Raw genomic sequence first — 3,820 nt, forward strand, 5'->3', positions numbered from 1 at the left:
TATCGATACGTATCGGATCAATTTTGAGCGTTCAAGAAGTTACACGTGAAATATACAAGCGATACGTACCGACTCGTATAGGACTCAGACTTCGATACGAGGCGGTACGTAACTGTTCCCTATCGATACGTAACGCATTTTTCTTCTTGAAAATCTTGTATCACGCTGTTTGATAGCACGATTAAAGATAGTACTGTCATTAGTCATGTGGTGATTGTTTACGCATAGTATCGTATTTAAAAAAAATACATTATGTACTAATAAGTTAGTAATATTAACATATAGCTTGGCTTTACTCTTTGCTTATAATAAGATTTATATACTATATATTAATTATAATATTAATATGAATTATGTATTATGATAATATTTAATAGTATGCTGATGCATGAATTGAATCTAATTGGTTATAGGTACTTCACGTGCGATTATTACCTACTTTTTCTTGCACTTTGCTTTGCTTATTTAGACTGAAAACATGGTTACGTTCCCCATTGGGAAATGAACGTCTCAGTAGTTTGGCTATGTTGCATGTGCATAGAGACATAGACAATAACATTGATAATGTCATTGAAATGTTTGCAAAAATGAAAAACCAAAATAAAATATTTATATTGTAAATATTTTATTTTTCAAATTTTAAATAAATATTTATATTGAAAAAAGTGTTGTTATTTATATTTTTGTACCGACTATAGTTAAATATTTCAAAATAAAAAAATGGCGGGTTAAACATCATTATCTATGTGGATTTTAAATTTCACCCCCCCCCCCCTCAGAACTTGGATATATCCGCCACTGCTTGAAAGTATAGTTGAAAATTTGAAAACCATAAAAGTAAACATAGTACATTCGTTTTAGCCACTTTATAATCGTTATATATATATTGATTATTTTGATAAAAATGAATTTGTAAAATGTATGAACAATATGGTTTACTAATATAAAGTCCCTTACTCCTGCATTCTAAAAAATAAAAAAATATTACTACATTAAATAAATGATTCGATTGTTACAATGTATGAATATCATTGATTTGATATTACATACAATTATATTACATAGGTAAAATAATTATAATATTCTGATATACATAAATAGTCATTTAAATATTTTTGTAGGTAGGTACAAAATAAAAAATGACACTATTATTGTACCTACACTCATATAAGTCACTTTATTATGGTTATATTATACAAATAAATTGTAAAATGTATAACTATATAATTTACTAATATAAGGTCCCTTACCATTTAATTTTTCTAAAAAAATAAAAATTACCACATTAAATAAATGATTCGATTGTTAAAATGTATGAATATCATTGATTTGATATTACATACAATTATATTACATAGGTAAAATAATTATTAAATTCTGATATACATAAATAGTCATTTAAATATTTTTGTAGGTACAATATAAAAAATTACACTATTTTTGTACCTACACTCATTTAAGTCACTTTATTAAGATTATGTTATACAAATAAATTGTAAAATGTATAACTATATAATTTAAGCTCCGTCAGCCTGGCACCCCGAGCCCAGCCTTACTAATATAAGGTCCCTTACAATTTAATTTTTCTAAAAAAATAAAAATTACCACATTAAATAAATGATTTGATAGTTAAAATATTGACGAATGTCGTTCATTAGCTTAAATAATCAAGTTAAATGAATTTAACTACAAAAAGATATATTGATAACGCAATGCAATAACTATAGGTATAATAGTTCATACGTAATAACATTTATTACCCATATTTAATTTGAGTAACGTTGGAAGTATTTATCTCACAATACAGTCATGCATATAATAATAATAATAATAATAATAATAATTATAATAATAACTATATATTATTAATTATAACCTACACATATTGTCTTAAGTTTAAACTACCGTATAAAAATGTTTTAATTGATGTATCCTTTTTTCACTAAGTAATCAAACACAATACCTATTCCAATGTATGAATTGCAAATGATAGTTCGGTTATAATCTTCTAATGGTTTAAGTTTTGATGTTGTAATTACATAATTATAAACTATTGAGACTTCAAACATACAACATATTTTTCTAATTTAAAACATCTAATTTCATAACTTGGGTAGTTGATTTTTAATATGTAGATAATTAAATTATCAGTACATACAAGTATTTTTTATTTGTTAAGTTCTCAATTATTTATTCTCAATTGTACTAAAATTAATTCGTAGTAGGTTATACAGACATATAATTTGAACTAGCTTCTTTAAAGGTTTAAAATGACATTTGTTCGAATTACAATTAATAGATTTTCTTATATCGATAAATTAATTTTTACCAATGTATTTAAACTGTTATTCAAATTTTAGGCTAGCGTAAGTTTTTTTTTGAAATTATAAGACAGCTTATCATCTTAATAGTATTGTTGAAGTGTAGTTATTAAACTTGTTACAGGTAATCCTTCAAATTTTTTATTATAAAAAAAATGTGCGGTGCATTGAATTTATATCAACAAGTTGAGGTTTTTTTTCTCATTGTATCAACAATAGGTATATTGTTTATACAACTCGCTTATGCACAATTAAATTTTTTCCAAATTATAATATTTATACATTTACTCAAAATTGTAATGCAAATATACCAAAACAAGATTTTTATGCTGACTTACTTTTTTCTTCTGAAATTATAAAACAGTTAAATATTTTAATAGTGTTATTTAAGTTAGTTGTTATACATAATATTGGTACCTAATCCTTTAAATTATAAATTTTAAAATAATGTAGAATGTATCTATTGGGTTTACAACGAAAATTATGTTACATTGTAATATGTCTGACATAACAGTTTTGAGTTAACTATGGTTAAGCCACAATCCTAAACAATGAATCTCACTGAAGATTGTATTTGGGATTACCTTCAACTATCGTTGAAAACTTGTAAATTTTGAAAATTTGTTTTTTTTTTGTACTTTTCTTAAATTAATTAATTTTTGAAGTTGTATGGTTGATATCACTGTACCACAGCTGCTTATTTTGTTGGTTATCAACACTTGAATCTATGATTTAAGATACATAAATGTATGACTTATATCAAAGCGTTAAATTTGTACTTACATTTAGCTCCGTGAAGTTAGGCGCACAATGTCAAAATTTTGACTCCAAATTTTGTAAATAATTTTTAAGTCATTTGTAAGTATTTGTAAGCACGAATTTAGAATTTGTAAGTCATCCCTTCCTTAATTATTCCTAAAAGAACGTTGGCCGTGCTTTGTCATTACATAAAATGTTATCTAAATAAAAACAACTTTAGTTAAATTAAAAAAACCATATTAGAAAAAACTTATATCTAAAAAACCTAAATAGGGTAAAAAATCACTTGAATAAAAATTTATATTTAGTATAAAATCGAATATTAATAAATGGAGCCAAGTTAAATTTAAATAAAATATAATATCAATATATAAAAATAAAAATATGATATTAATTATAAGATTTGTTATCCTATTAAGATATATTTTTAATTTAACTAGGCTTTTTTTAACCTTTTTAGTTTTTTAACCTATTAAGATATTTTTTAAATTAAAAATTAGGCTTTTTTTATTATTTTTATTTTTTGTTTAGTAACATTTTTTTATTCAACTGACTTTATTCTATTTAGGTTTTTTAGATATAAGTTTTTTCTATTATGGTTTTTTAATATAACTACTTAACCTTTTTTATTGAAATTACATTATATTTAATATTAATTTTTATTTAGCTGGTCTTTTATTCTATTTAAATTTTTTATACATTTAGATATTTTTTTATTTAACTAGACTTTTTTTTATTTT

Source organism: Acyrthosiphon pisum, unplaced genomic scaffold (genome assembly GCF_005508785.2).
Source record: "Acyrthosiphon pisum isolate AL4f unplaced genomic scaffold, pea_aphid_22Mar2018_4r6ur Scaffold_21516;HRSCAF=24166, whole genome shotgun sequence".
Classification (NCBI taxonomy): domain Eukaryota; kingdom Metazoa; phylum Arthropoda; class Insecta; order Hemiptera; family Aphididae; genus Acyrthosiphon; species Acyrthosiphon pisum.